The sequence below is a fragment of the Lepisosteus oculatus genome, chromosome 7 (assembly GCF_040954835.1).
Source record: "Lepisosteus oculatus isolate fLepOcu1 chromosome 7, fLepOcu1.hap2, whole genome shotgun sequence".
In the NCBI taxonomy this organism is placed as follows: Eukaryota; Metazoa; Chordata; class Actinopteri; order Semionotiformes; family Lepisosteidae; genus Lepisosteus; species Lepisosteus oculatus.
Window position 1 is genome coordinate 14,906,993 of NC_090702.1, and position 16,374 is coordinate 14,923,366.

Here is a 16,374-nt window from a genome sequence, read left to right on the forward strand (position 1 = left end):
CACTGAAATTCTAACAGTTACAGCTAATGTGTATTGGTTATTCCTGACCCTTATCCTATTTAACCCTGAAACAATGCTCATCGAGAACACCATTCGGCACGCAATTTCTAATGACAGACTACTCCTCAAAAAATAAAATTGTAGCACAGTTCATACATTTTCTGTGGCTTAACAAGATTATTGAGTGTTTTAAAGCTAATATATTGATGCCCTGAGTTATATTTTCCACTCAAATGAGTGGAAGGTTTCATTGATTCTATGGAGACAATCTGACCCCCTAACCCTAACCTCCCAAACCCTTAGCTAGGGTTAGGGTTAGGATAATAAGAAAAGATAGAGGATGTTTGATGGCATGGTTGTGTTCTAGGACAGAAAGGATTGATAGGAAAAGTGATATTTCAATGTTATCTTCACCTTTTTTTTCTTGCCTATATGGCTCTATGCACTGCTTTCCCCTGAATGGGAATGATGACTTAAATATCCAAAAAGCAAAAGTTTTAAAGAAAGGGCTTTGGCTTTTCAAAGTATTGCACTTGGCATTAATTGCACTGGCATTTTAACAGTTACAGCTAATGTGTATTGGTTATTCCTGACCCTTATCCTATTTAACCCTGAAACAATGCTCATCGAGAACACCATTCGGCACGCAATTTCTAATGACAGACTACTCCTCAAAAAATAAAATTGTAGCACAGTTCATACATTTTCTGTGGCTTAACAAGATTGTTGAGTGTTTTAAAGCTAATATATTGATGCACTGAGTTCTATTTTCCACTCAAATGAGTGGAAGGTTTCATTGATTCTATGGAGACAATCTGAGCCCCTAACCCTAACCTCCCAAACCCTTAGCTAGGGTTAGGGTTAGGATAATAAGAAAAGATAGAGGATTTTTGATGGCATGGTTGTGTTCTAGGACAGAAAGGATTGTTAGGAAAAGTGATATTTCAATGTTATCTTCACCTTTTTTTTCTTGCCTATATGGCTCTATGCACTGCTTTGCCCTGAATGGGAATGATGACTTAAATATCCAAAAAGCAAAAGTTTGAAAGAAAGGGCTTTGGCTTTTCAAAGTTTTGCATTTGGCATTAATTGTACTGAAATTCAAATAGTTACAGCTAATATGTATTGGTTATTCCTGACCCTTAACCTATTTAACCCTGAAACAATGCTCATCGAGAACAGCATTCGGCACGCAATTTCTAATGACAGACTACTCCTCAAAAAATAAAATTGTAGCACAGTTCATACATTTTCTGTGGCTTAACAAGATTGTTGAGTGTTTTAAACCTAATATATTGATGCCCTGAGTTATATTTTCCACTCAAATAAGTGGAAGGTTTCATTGATTCTATGGAGACAATCTGAGCCCCTAACCCTAATCTCCCAAACCCTTAGCTAGGGTTAGGGTTAGGATAATAAGAAAACATAGAGGATGTTTGATGGCATGGTTGTGTTCTAGGACAGAAAGGATTTTTAGGAAAAGTGATATTTCAATGTTATCTTCACCTTTTTTTTCTTGCCTATATGGCTCTATGCACTGCTTTGCCCTGAATGGGAATGATGACTTAAATATCCAAAAAGCAAAAGTTTGAAAGAAAGGGCTTTGGCTTTTCAAAGTTTTGCATTTGGCATTAATTGCACTGGCATTTTAACAGTTACAGCTAATATGTATTGGTTATTGCTGACACTTAACCTATTTAACCCTGAAACAATGCTCATCGAGAACACCATTTGGCACGCAATTTCTAATGACAGACTACTCCTCAAAAAATAAAATTGTAGCACAGTTCATACATTTTCTTTGGCTTAACAAGATTGTTGAGTGTTTTAAAGCTAATATATTGATGCCCTGAGTTATATTTTCCACCCAAATGAGTGGAAGGTTTCATTGATTCTATGGAGACAATCTGAGCCCCTAACCCTAACCTCCCAAACCCTTAGCTAGGGTTAGGGTTAGGATAATAAGAAAACATAGAGGATGTTTGATGGCATGGTTGTGTTCTAGGACAGAAAGGATTTTTAGGAAAAGTGATATTTCAATGTTATCTTCACCTTTTTTTTCTTGCCTATATGGCTCTATGCACTGCTTTGCCCTGAATGGGAATGATGACTTAAATATCCAAAAAGCAAAAGTTTGAAGGAAAGGGCTTTGGCTTTTCAAAGTATTGCACTTGGCATTAATTGCACTGGCATTTTAACAGTTACAGCTAATATGTATTGGTTATTGCTGACACTTAACCTATTTAACCCTGAAACAATGCTCATCGAGAACACCATTCGGCACGCAATTTCTAATGACAGACTACTCCTCAAAAAATAAAATTGTAGCACAGTTCATACATTTTCTGTGGCTTAACAAGATTGTTGAGTGTTTTAAACCTAATATATTGATACCCTGAGTTATATTTTCCACTCAAATGAGTGGAAGGTTTCATTGATTCTATGGAGACAATCTGAGCCCCTAACCCTAACCACCCAAACCCTTAGCTAGGGTTAGGGTTAGGATAATAAGAAAAGATAGAGGATGTTTGATGGCATGGTTGTGTTCTAGGACAGAAAGGATTGTTAGGAAAAGTGATATTTCAATGTTATCTTCACCTTTTTTTTCTTGCCTATATGGCTCTATGCACTGCTTTGCCCTGAATGGGAATGATGACTTAAATATCCAAAAAGGAAAAAGTTTGAAAGAAAGGGCTTTGGCTTTTCAAAGTTTTGCATTTGGCATTAATTGCACTGAAATTCTAACAGTTATAGCTAATATGTATTGGTTATTCCTGACCCTTAACCTATTTAACCCTGAAACAATGCTCATCGAGAACACCATTCGGGACGCAATTTCTAATGACAGACTACTCCTCAAAAAATAAAATTGTAGCACAGTTCATACATTTTCTGTGGCTTAACAAGATTGTTGAATGTTTTAAAGCTAATATATTGATGCCCTGAGTTATATTTTCCACTCAAATTAGTGGAAGGTTTCATTGATTCTATGGAGACAATCTGAGCCCCTAACCCTAACCTCCCAAACCCTTAGCTAGGGTTAGGGTTAGGATAATAAGAAAACATAGAGAATGATTGATGGCATGGTTGTGTTCTAGGACAGAAAGGATTTTTAGGAAAAGTGATATTTCAATGTTATCTTCACCTTTTTTTTCTTGCCTATATGGCTCTATGCACTGCTTTGCCCTGAATGGGAATGATGACTTAAATATCCAAAAAGCAAAAGTTTGAAAGAAGGGGCTTTGGATTTTAAAAGTTTTGCATTTGGCATTAATTGCACTGAAATTCTAACAGTTACAGCTAATGTGTATTGGTTATTCCTGACCCTTATCCTATTTAACCCTGAAACAATGCTCATCGAGAACACCATTCGGCACGCAATTTCTAATGACAGACTACTCCTCAAAAAATAAAATTGTAGCACAGTTCATACATTTTCTGTGGCTTAACAAGATTGTTGAGTGTTTTAAAGCTAATATATTGATGCCCTGAGTTATATTTTCCACTCAAATGAGTGGAAGGTTTCATTGATTCTATGGAGACAATCTGACCCCCTAACCCTAACCTCCCAAACCCTTAGCTAGGGTTAGGGTTAGGATAATAAGAAAAGATAGAGGATGTTTGATGGCATGGTTGTGTTCTAGGACAGAAAGGATTGATAGGAAAAGTGATATTTCAATGTTATCTTCACCTTTTTTTTCTTGCCTATATGGCTCTATGCACTGCTTTGCCCTGAATGGGAATGATGACTTAAATATCCAAAAAGCAAAAGTTTTAAAGAAAGGGCTTTGGCTTTTCAAAGTATTGCACTTGGCATTAATTGCACTGGCATTTTAACAGTTACAGCTAATATGTATTGGTTATTGCTGACACTTAACCTATTTAACCCTGAAACAATGCTCATCGAGAACACCATTCGGCACGCAATTTCTAATGACAGACTTCTCCTCAAAAAATAAAATTGTAGCACAGTTCATACATTTTCTGTGGCTTAACAAGATTGTTGAGTGTTTTAAACTTAATATATTGATGCCCTGAGTTATATTTTCCACTCAAATGAGTGGAAGGTTTCATTGATTCTATGGAGACAATCTGAGCCCCTAACCCTAACCTCCCAAACCCTTAGCTAGGGTTAGGGTTAGGAAAATAAGAAAAGATAGAGGATGTTTGATGGCATGGTTGTGTTCTAGGACAGAAAGGATTGTTAGGAAAAGTGATATTTCAATGTTATCTTCACCTTTTTTTTCTTGCCTATATGGCTCTATGCACTGCTTTGCCCTGAATGGGAATGATGACTTAAATATCCAAAAAGCAAAAGTTTGAAAGAAAGGGCTTTGGCTTTTCAAAGTTTTGCATTTGGCATTAATTGCACTGGCATTTTAACAGTTACAGCTAATATGTATTGGTTATTGCTGACACTTAACCTATTTAACCCTGAAACAATGCTCATCGAGAACACCATTTGGCACGCAATTTCTAATGACAGACTACTCCTCAAAAAATAAAATTGTAGCACAGTTCATACATTTTCTTTGGCTTAACAAGATTGTTGAGTGTTTTAAAGCTAATATATTGATGCCCTGAGTTATATTTTCCACCCAAATGAGTGGAAGGTTTCATTGATTCTATGGAGACAATCTGAGCCCCTAACCCTAACCTCCCAAACCCTTAGCTAGGGTTAGGGTTAGGATAATAAGAAAACATAGAGGATGTTTGATGGCATGGTTGTGTTCTAGGACAGAAAGGATTTTTAGGAAAAGTGATATTTCAATGTTATCTTCACCTTTTTTTTCTTGCCTATATGGCTCTATGCACTGCTTTGCCCTGAATGGGAATGATGACTTAAATATCCAAAAAGCAAAAGTTTGAAGGAAAGGGCTTTGGCTTTTCAAAGTATTGCACTTGGCATTAATTGCACTGGCATTTTAACAGTTACAGCTAATATGTATTGGTTATTGCTGACACTTAACCTATTTAACCCTGAAACAATGCTCATCGAGAACACCATTCGGCACGCAATTTCTAATGACAGACTACTCCTCAAAAAATAAAATTGTAGCACAGTTCATACATTTTCTGTGGCTTAACAAGATTGTTGAGTGTTTTAAACCTAATATATTGATACCCTAAGTTATATTTTCCACTCAAATGAGTGGAAGGTTTCATTGATTCTATGGAGACAATCTGAGCCCCTAACCCTAACCACCCAAACCCTTAGCTAGGGTTAGGGTTAGGATAATAAGAAAAGATAGAGGATGTTTGATGGCATGGTTGTGTTCTAGGACAGAAAGGATTGTTAGGAAAAGTGATATTTCAATGTTATCTTCACCTTTTTTTTCTTGCCTATATGGCTCTATGCACTGCTTTGCCCTGAATGGGAATGATGACTTAAATATCCAAAAAGGAAAAAGTTTGAAAGAAAGGGCTTTGGCTTTTCAAAGTTTTGCATTTGGCATTAATTGCACTGAAATTCTAACAGTTACAGCTAATATGTATTGGTTATTCCTGACCCTTAACCTATTTAACCCTGAAACAATGCTCATCGAGAACACCATTCGGGACGCAATTTCTAATGACAGACTACTCCTCAAAAAATAAAATTGTAGCACAGTTCATACATTTTCTGTGGCTTAACAAGATTGTTGAATGTTTTCAAGCTAATATATTGATGCCCTGAGTTATATTTTCCACTCAAATTAGTGGAAGGTTTCATTGATTCTATGGAGACAATCTGAGCCCCTAACCCTAACCTCCCAAACCCTTAGCTAGGGTTAGGGTTAGGATAATAAGAAAACATAGAGGATGATTGATGGCATGGTTGTGTTCTAGGACAGAAAGGATTTTTAGGAAAAGTGATATTTCAATGTTATCTTCACCTTTTTTTTCTTGCCTATATGGCTCTATGCACTGCTTTGCCCTGAATGGGAATGATGACTTAAATATCCAAAAAGCAAAAGTTTGAAAGAAGGGGCTTTGGATTTTAAAAGTTTTGCATTTGGCATTAATTGCACTGAAATTCTAACAGTTACAGCTAATGTGTATTGGTTATTCCTGACCCTTATCCTATTTAACCCTGAAACAATGCTCATCGAGAACACCATTCGGCACGCAATTTCTAATGACAGACTACTCCTCAAAAAATAAAATTGTAGCACAGTTCATACATTTTCTGTGGCTTAACAAGATTGTTGAGTGTTTTAAAGCTAATATATTGATGCCCTGAGTTATATTTTCCACTCAAATGAGTGGAAGGTTTCATTGATTCTATGGAGACAATCTGACCCCCTAACCCTAACCTCCCAAACCCTTAGCTAGGGTTAGGGTTAGGATAATAAGAAAAGATAGAGGATGTTTGATGGCATGGTTGTGTTCTAGGACAGAAAGGATTGATAGGAAAAGTGATATTTCAATGTTATCTTCACCTTTTTTTTCTTGCCTATATGGCTCTATGCACTGCTTTGCCCTGAATGGGAATGATGACTTAAATATCCAAAAAGCAAAATTTTTAAAGAAAGGGCTTTGGCTTTTCAAAGTATTGCACTTGGCATTAATTGCACTGGCATTTTAACAGTTACAGCTAATATGTATTGGTTATTGCTGACACTTAACCTATTTAACCCTGAAACAATGCTCATCGAGAACACCATTCGGCACGCAATTTCTAATGACAGACTACTCCTCAAAAAATAAAATTGTAGCACAGTTCATACATTTTCTGTGGCTTAACAAGATTGTTGAGTGTTTTAAACCTAATATATTGATGCCCTGAGTTATATTTTCCACTCAAATGAGTGGAAGGTTTCATTGATTCTATGGAGACAATCTGAGCCCCTAACCCTAACCTCCCAAACCCTTAGCTAGGGTTAGGGTTAGGATAATAAGAAAACATAGAGGATGTTTGATGGCATGGTTGTGTTCTAGGACAGAAAGGATTGTTAGGAAAAGTGATATTTCAATGTTATCTTCACCTTTTTTTTCTTGCCTATATGGCTCTATGCACTGCTTTGCCCTGAATGGGAATGATGACTTAAATATCCAAAAAGCAAAAGTTTGAAAGAAAGGGCTTTGGCTTTTCAAAGTTTTGCATTTGGCATTAATTGCACTGGCATTTTAACAGTTACAGCTAATATGTATTGGTTATTCCTGACACTTAACCTATTTAACCCTGAAACAATGCTCATCGAGAACACCATTCGGCACGCAATTTCTAATGACAGACTACTCCTCAAAAAATAAAATTGTAGCACAGTTCATACATTTTCTTTGGCTTAACAAGATTGTTGAGTGTTTTAAAGCTAATATATTGATGCCCTGAGTTATATTTTCCACTCAAATTAGTGGAAGGTTTCATTGATTCTATGGAGACAATCTGAGCCCCTAACCCTAACCTCCCAAACCCTTAGATAGGGTTAGGGTTAGGATAATAAGAAAACATAGAGGATGATTGATGGCATGGTTGTGTTCTAGGACAGAAAGGATTGTTAGGAAAAGTGATATTTCAATGTTATCTTCACCTTTTTTTTCTTGCCTATATGGCTCTATGCACTGCTTTGCCCTGAATGGGAATGATGACTTAAATATCCAAAAAGCAAAAGTTTGAACGAAAGGGCTTTGGCTTTTCAAAGAATTGTACTTGGCATTAATTGCACTGGCATTTTAACAGTTACAGCTAATATCTATTGGTTATTGCTGACACTTAACATATTTAACCCTGAAACAATGCTCATCGAGAACACCATTCGGCACGCAATTTCTAATGACAGACTACTCCTCAAAAAATAAAATTATAGCACAGTTCATACATTTTCTGTGGCTTAACAAGATTGTTGAGTGTTTTAAACCTAATATATTGATGCCCTGAGTTATATTTTCCACTCAAATGAGTGGAAGGTTTCATTGATTCTATGGAGACAATCTGAGCCCCTAACCCTAACCTCCCAAACCCTTAGCTAGGGTTAGGGTTAGGATAATAAGAAAACATAGAGGATGTTTGATGGCATGGTTGTGTTCTAGGACAGAAAGGATTTTTAGGAAAAGTGATATTTCAATGTTATCTTCACCTTTTTTTTCTTGCCTATATGGCTCTATGCACTGCTTTGCTCTGAATGGGAATGATGACTTAAATATCCAAAAAGCAAAAGTTTGAAAGAAAGGGCTTTGGCTTTTCAAAGTATTGCACTTGGCATTAATTGCACTGGCATTTTAACAGTTACAGCTAATATGTATTGGTTATTGCTGACACTTAACCTATTTAACCCTGAAACAATGCTCATCGAGAACACCATTCGGCACGCAATTTCTAATGACAGACTACTCCTCAAAAAATAAAATTGTAGCACAGTTCATACATTTTCTGTGGCTTAACAAGATTGTTGAGTGTTTTAAACTTAATATATTGATGCCCTGAGTTATATTTTCCACTCAAATGAGTGGAAGGTTTCATTGATTCTATGGAGACAATCTGAGCCCCTAACCCTAACCTCCCAAACCCTTAGCTAGGGTTAGGGTTAGGATAATAAGAAAAGATAGAGGATGTTTGATGGCATGGTTGTGTTCTAGGACAGAAAGGATTGTTAGGAAAAGTGATATTTCAATGTTATCTTCACCTTTTTTTTCTTGCCTATATGGCTCTATGCACTGCTTTGCCCTGAATGGGAATGATGACTTAAATATCCAAAAAGCAAAAGTTTGAAAGAAAGGGCTTTGGCTTTTCAAAGTTTTGCATTTGGCATTAATTGCACTGAAATTCTAACAGTTACAGCTAATATGTATTGGTTATTCCTGACCCTTAACCTATTTAACCCTGAAACAATGCTCATCGAGAACACCATTCGGCACGCAATTTCTAATGACAGACTACTCCTCAAAAAATAAAATTGTAGCACAGTTCATACATTTTCTGTGGCTTAACAAGATTGTTGAGTGTTTTAAACTTAATATATTGATGCCCTGAGTTATATTTTCCACTCAAATGAGTGGAAGGTTTCATTGATTCTATGGAGACAATCTGAGCCCCTAACCCTAACCTCCCAAACCCTTAGCTAGGGTTAGGGTTAGGATAATAAGAAAAGATAGAGGATGTTTGATGGCATGGTTGTGTTCTAGGACAGAAAGGATTGTTAGGAAAAGTGATATTTCAATGTTATCTTCACCTTTTTTTTCTTGCCTATATGGCTCTATGCACTGCTTTGCCCTGAATGGGAATGATGACTGAAATATCCAAATAGCAAAAGTTTGAAAGAAAGGGCTTTGGCTTTTCAAAGTTTTGCATTTGGCATTAATTGCACTGAAATTCTAACAGTTACAGCTAATATGTATTGGTTATTCCTGACCCTTAACCTATTTAACCCTGAAACAATGCTCATCGAGAACACCATTCGGCACGCAATTTCTAATGACAGACTTCTCCTCAAAAAATAAAATTGTAGCACAGTTCATACAATTTCTGTGGCTTAACAAGATTGTTGAGTGTTTTAAAGCTAATATATTGATGCCCTGAGTTATATTTTCCACTCAAATGAGTGGAAGGTTTCATTGATTCTATGGAGACAATCTGACCCCCTAACCCTAACCTCCCAAACCCTTAGCTAGGGTTAGGGTTAGGATAATAAGAAAACATAGAGGATGTTTGATGGCATGGTTGTGTTCTAGGACAGAAAGGATTGTTAGGAAAAGTGATATTTCAATGTTATCTTCACCTTTTTTTTCTTGCCTATATGGCTCTATGCACTGCTTTGCCCTGAATGGGAATGATGACTTAAATATCCAAAAAGCAAAAGTTTGAAAGAAAGGGCTTTGGCTTTTCAAAGTTTTGCATTTGGCATTAATTGCACTGGCATTTTAACAGTTACAGCTAATATGTATTGGTTATTCCTGACACTTAACCTATTTAACCCTGAAACAATGCTCATCGAGAACACCATTCGGCACGCAATTTCTAATGACAGACTACTCCTCAAAAAATAAAATTGTAGCACAGTTCATACATTTTCTGTGGCTTAACAAGATTGTTGAGTGTTTTAAACTTAATATATTGATGCCCTGAGTTATATTTTCCACTCAAATGAGTGGAAGGTTTCATTGATTCTATGGAGACAATCTGAGCCCCTAACCCTAACCTCCCAAACCCTTAGCTAGGGTTAGGGTTAGGATAATAAGAAAAGATAGAGGATGTTTGATGGCATGGTTGTGTTCTAGGACAGAAAGGATTGTTAGGAAAAGTGATATTTCAATGTTATCTTCACCTTTTTTTTCTTGCCTATATGGCTCTATGCAGTGCTTTGCCCTGAATGGGAATGATGACTTAAATATCCAAAAAGCAAAAGTTTGAAAGAAAGGGCTTTGGCTTTTCAAAGTTTTGCATTTGGCATTAATTGCACTGAAATTCTAACAGTTACAGCTAATATGTATTGGTTATTCCTGACCCTTAACCTATTTAACCCTGAAACAATGCTCATCGAGAACACCATTCGGCACGCAATTTCTAATGACAGACTACTCCTCAAAAAATAAAATTGTAGCACAGTTCATACATTTTCTGTGGCTTAACAAGATTGTTGAGTGTTTTAAACCTAATATATTGATGCCCTGAGTTATATTTTCCACTCAAATGAGTGGAAGGTTTCATTGATTCTATGGAGACAATCTGAGCCCCTAACCCTAACCTCCCAAACCCTTAGCTAGGGTTAGGGTTAGGATAATAAGAAAAGATAGAGGATGTTTGATGGCATGGTTGTGTTCTAGGACAGAAAGGATTGTTAGGAAAAGTGATATTTCAATGTTATCTTCACCTTTTTTTTCTTGCCTATATGGCTCTATGCACTGCTTTGCCCTGAATGGGAATGATGACTTAAATATCCAAAAAGCAAAAGTTTGAAAGAAGGGGCTTTGGATTTTCAAAGTTTTGCATTTGGCATTAATTGCACTGAAATTCTAACAGTTACAGCTAATATGTATTGGTTATTCCTGACACTTAACCTATTTAACCCTGAAACAATGCTCATCGAGAAGACCATTCGGCACGCAATTTCTAATGACAGACTACTCCTCAAAAAATAAAATTGTAGCACAGTTCATACATTTTCTATGGCTTAACAAGATTGTTGAGTGTTTTAAACCTAATATATTGATGCCCTGAGTTATATTTTCCACTCAAATGAGTGGAAGGTTTCATTGATTCTATGGAGACAATCTGAGCCCCTAACCCTAACCTCCCAAACCCTTAGCTAGGGTTAGGGTTAGGATAATAAGAAAAGATAGAGGATGTTTGATGGCATGGTTGTGTTCTAGGACAGAAAGGATTGTTAGGAAAAGTGATATTTCAATGTTATCTTCAACTTTTTTTTCTTGCCTATATGGCTCTATGCAGTGCTTTGCCCTGAATGGGAATGATGACTTAAATATCCAAAAAGCAAAAGTTTGAAAGAAAGGGCTTTGGCTTTTCAAAGTATTGCACTTGGCATTAATTGCACTGGCATTTTAACAGTTACAGCTAATATGTATTGGTTATTGCTGACACTTAACCTATTTAACCCTGAAACAATGCTCATCGAGAACACCATTCGGCACGCAATTTCTAATGACAGACTACTCCTCAAAAAATAAAATTGTAGCACAGTTCATACATTTTCTGTGGCTTAACAAGATTGTTGAGTGTTTTAAACCTAATATATTGATGCCCTGAGTTATATTTTCCACTCAAATGAGTGGAAGGTTTCATTGATTCTATGGAGACAATCTGAGCCCCTAACCCTAACCTCCCAAACCCTTAGCTAGGGTTAGGGTTAGGATAATAAGAAAAGATAGAGGATGTTTGATGGTATGGTTGTGTTCTAGGACAGAAAGGATTTTTAGGAAAAGTGATATTTCAATGTTATCTTCACCTTTTTTTTCTTGCCTATATGGCTCTATGCACTGCTTTGCCCTGAATGGGAATGATGACTTAAATATCCAAAAAGGAAAAAGTTTGAAAGAAAGGGCTTTGGCTTTTCAAAGTTTTGCATTTGGCATTAATTGCACTGAAATTCTAACAGTTACAGCTAATATGTATTGGTTATTCCTGACCCTTAACCTATTTAACCCTGAAACAATGCTCATCGAGAACACCATTCGGGAGGCAATTTCTAATGACAGACTACTCCTCAAAAAATAAAATTGTAGCACAGTTCATACATTTTCTGTGGCTTAACAAGATTGTTGAATGTTTTAAACCTAATATATTGATGCCCTGAGTTATATTTTCCACTCAAATGAGTGGAAGATTTCATTGATTCTATGGAGACAATCTGAGCCCCTAACCCTAACCTCCCAAACCCTTAGCTAGGGTTAGGGTTAGGATAATAAGAAAACATAGAGGATGTTTGATGGCATGGTTGTGTTCTAGGACAGAAAGGATTTTTAGGAAAAGTGATATTTCAATGTTATCTTCACCTTTTTTTTCTTGCCTATATGGCTCTATGCACTGCTTTGCCCTGAATGAGAATGATGACTTAAATATCCAAAAAGCAAAAGTTTGAAAGAAAGGGCTTTGGCTTTTCAAAGTTTTGCATTTGGCATTAATTGCATTGGCATTTTAACAGTTACAGCTAATATGTATTGGTTATTCCTGACACTTAACCTATTTAACCCTGAAACAATGCTCATCGAGAACACCATTCGGAATGCAATTTCTAATGACAGACTACTTCTCAAAAAATAAAATTGTAGCACAGTTCATACATTTTCTTTGGCTTAACAAGATTGTTGAGTGTTTTAAAGCTAATATATTGATGCCCTGAGTTATATTTTCCACTCAAATTAGTGGAAGGTTTCATTGATTCTATGGAGACAATCTGAGCCCCTAACCCTAACCTCCCAAACCCTTAGCTAGGGTTAGGGTTAGGATAATAAGAAAACATAGAGGATGATTGATGGCATGGTTGTGTTCTAGGACAGAAAGGATTTTTAAGAAAAGTGATATTTCAATGTTATCTTCACCTTTTTTTTCTTGCCTATATGGCTCTATGCACTGCTTTGCCCTGAATGGGAATGATGACTTAAATATCCAAAAAGCAAAAGTTTGAAAGAAGGGGCTTTGGATTTTAAAAGTTTTGCATTTGGCATTAATTGCACTGAAATTCTAACAGTTACAGCTAATGTGTATTGGTTATTCCTGACCCTTATCCTATTTAACCCTGAAACAATGCTCATCGAGAACACCATTCGGCACGCAATTTCTAATGACAGACTACTCCTCAAAAAATAAAATTGTAGCACAGTTCATACATTTTCTGTGGCTTAACAAGATTGTTGAGTGTTTTAAAGCTAATATATTGATGCCCTGAGTTATATTTTCCACTCAAATGAGTGGAAGGTTTCATTGATTCTATGGAGACAATCTGACCCCCTAACCCTAACCTCCCAAACCCTTAGCTAGGGTTAGGGTTAGGATAATAAGAAAAGATAGAGGATGTTTGATGGCATGGTTGTGTTCTAGGACAGAAAGGATTGATAGGAAAAGTGATATTTCAATGTTATCTTCACCTTTTTTTTCTTGCCTATATGGCTCTATGCACTGCTTTGCCCTGAATGGGAATGATGACTTAAATATCCAAAAAGCAAAAGTTTTAAAGAAAGGGCTTTGGCTTTTCAAAGTATTGCACTTGGCATTAATTGCACTGGCATTTTAACAGTTACAGCTAATATGTATTGGTTATTGCTGACACTTAACCTATTTAACCCTGAAACAATGCTCATCGAGAACACCATTCGGCACGCAATTTCTAATGACAGACTACTCCTCAAAAAATAAAATTGTAGCACAGTTCATACATTTTCTGTGGCTTAACAAGATTGTTGAGTGTTTTAAACCTAATATATTGATGCCCTGAGTTATATTTTCCACTCAAATGAGTGGAAGGTTTCATTGATTCTATGGAGACAATCTGAGCCCCTAACCCTAACCTCCCAAACCCTTAGCTAGGGTTAGGGTTAGGATAATAAGAAAAGATAGAGGATGTTTGATGGCATGGTTGTGTTCTAGGACAGAAAGGATTGTTAGGAAAAGTGATATTTCAATGTTATCTTCACCTTTTTTTTCTTGCCTATATGGCTCTATGCAGTGCTTTGCCCTGAATGGGAATGATGACTTAAATATCCAAAAAGCAAAAGTTTGAAAGAAAGGGCTTTGGCTTTTCAAAGTTTTGCATTTGGCATTAATTGCACTGAAATTCTAACAGTTACAGCTAATATGTATTGGTTATTCCTGACCCTTAACCTATTTAACCCTGAAACAATGCTCATCGAGAACACCATTCGGCACGCAATTTCTAATGACAGACTACTCCTCAAAAAATAAAATTGTAGCACAGTTCATACATTTTCTGTGGCTTAACAAGATTGTTGAGTGTTTTAAACCTAATATATTGATGCCCTGAGTTATATTTTCCACTCAAATGAGTGGAAGGTTTCATTGATTCTATGGAGACAATCTGAGCCCCTAACCCTAACCTCCCAAACCCTTAGCTAGGGTTAGGGTTAGGATAATAAGAAAAGATAGAGGATGTTTGATGGCATGGTTGTGTTCTAGGACAGAAAGGATTGTTAGGAAAAGTGATATTTCAATGTTATCTTCACCTTTTTTTTCTTGCCTATATGGCTCTATGCACTGCTTTGCCCTGAATGGGAATGATGACTTAAATATCCAAAAAGCAAAAGTTTGAAAGAAGGGGCTTTGGATTTTCAAAGTTTTGCATTTGGCATTAATTGCACTGAAATTCTAACAGTTACAGCTAATATGTATTGGTTATTCCTGACACTTAACCTATTTAACCCTGAAACAATGCTCATCGAGAAGACCATTCGGCACGCAATTTCTAATGACAGACTACTCCTCAAAAAATAAAATTGTAGCACAGTTCATACATTTTCTATGGCTTAACAAGATTGTTGAGTGTTTTAAACCTAATATATTGATGCCCTGAGTTATATTTTCCACTCAAATGAGTGGAAGGTTTCATTGATTCTATGGAGACAATCTGAGCCCCTAACCCTAACCTCCCAAACCCTTAGCTAGTGTTAGGGTTAGGATAATAAGAAAAGATAGAGGATGTTTGATGGCATGGTTGTGTTCTAGGACAGAAAGGATTGTTAGGAAAAGTGATATTTCAATGTTATCTTCACCTTTTTTTTCTTGCCTATATGGCTCTATGCAGTGCTTTGCCCTGAATGGGAATGATGACTTAAATATCCAAAAAGCAAAAGTTTGAAAGAAAGGGCTTTGGCTTTTCAAAGTTTTGCATTTGGCATTAATTGCACTGAAATTCTAACAGTTACAGCTAATATGTATTGGTTATTCCTGACCCTTATCCTATTTAACCCTGAAACAATGCTCATCGAGAACACCATTCGGCACGCAATTTCTAATGACAGACTACTCCTCAAAAAATAAAATTGTAGCACAGTTCATACATTTTCTGTGGCTTAACAAGATTGTTGAGTGTTTAAAGCTAATATATTGATGCCCTGAGTTATATTTTCCACTCAAATGAGTGGAAGGTTTCATTGATTCTATGGAGACAATCTGACCCCCTAACCCTAACCTCCCAAACCCTTAGCTAGGGTTAGGGTTAGGATAATAAGAAAAGATAGAGGATGTTTGATGGCATGGTTGTGTTCTAGGACAGAAAGGATTGATAGGAAAAGTGATATTTCAATGTTATCTTCACCTTTTTTTTCTTGCCTATATGGCTCTATGCACTGCTTTGCCCTGAATGGGAATGATGACTTAAATATCCAAAAAGCAAAAGTTTTAAAGAAAGGGCTTTGGCTTTTCAAAGTATTGCACTTGGCATTAATTGCACTGGCATTTTAACAGTTACAGCTAATATGTATTGGTTATTGCTGACACTTAACCTATTTAACCCTGAAACAATGCTCATCGAGAACACCATTCGGCACGCAATTTCTAATGACAGACTACTCCTCAAAAAATAAAATTGTAGCACAGTTCATACATTTTCTGTGGCTTAACAAGATTGTTGAGTGTTTTAAACCTAATATATTGATGCCCTGAGTTATATTTTCCACTCAAATGAGTGGAAGGTTTCATTGATTCTATGGAGACAATCTGAGCCCCTAACCCTAACCTCCCAAACCCTTAGCTAGGGTTAGGGTTAGGATAATAAGAAAACATAGAGGATGTTTGATGGCATGGTTGTGTTCTAGGACAGAAAGGATTTTTAGGAAAAGTGATATTTCAATGTTATCTTCACCTTTTTTTTCTTGCCTATATGGCTCTATGCAGTGCTTTGCCCTGAATGGGAATGATGACTTAAATATCCAAAAAGCAAAAGTTTGAAAGAAAGGGCTTTGGCTTTTCAAAGAATTGTACTTGGC